Source organism: Nematolebias whitei, chromosome 4 (assembly GCF_014905685.2).
Source record: "Nematolebias whitei isolate Nwh7 chromosome 4, NemWhi1, whole genome shotgun sequence".
Taxonomy (NCBI): domain Eukaryota; kingdom Metazoa; phylum Chordata; class Actinopteri; order Cyprinodontiformes; family Rivulidae; genus Nematolebias; species Nematolebias whitei.
Window position 1 is genome coordinate 9,484,453 of NC_056501.1, and position 271 is coordinate 9,484,723.

At 45.8% G+C, this 271-nt stretch overlaps 1 protein-coding gene across 1 annotated transcript in view; it reads right to left on the reverse strand.

Annotated features, from left to right (window-relative positions):
* The window catches only part of b4galt7 (xylosylprotein beta 1,4-galactosyltransferase, polypeptide 7 (galactosyltransferase I)), an 8,544-nt gene that overhangs the window by 881 nt on the left and 7,392 nt on the right, over positions 1 to 271 (reverse strand). The gene's annotated exons all lie outside the window — the stretch shown is intronic.

The following is a 271-nucleotide window of genomic DNA, read 5'->3' on the forward strand; positions in this document are numbered from 1 at the left end:
GTTCTGTTAGCAGTGTGGTTCTGTTAGCAGTGTGGTTCTGTTAACAGCGAGGTTCTGTTAGCAGTGTGGTACTGTTAACAGTGAGGTTCTGTTAGCAGTGTGATTCTGTTAGCAGTGTGGTACTGTTAACAGTGAGGTTCTGTTAGCAGTGTGGTTCTGTTAACAGTGTGGTACTGTTAACAGTGAGGTTCTGTTAGCGGTGTGGTCTTGTTAGCAGAGCGGTCCTGTTAGCAGTGTGGTTCTGTTAGCAGCATGATACTGTTAGCAGTGT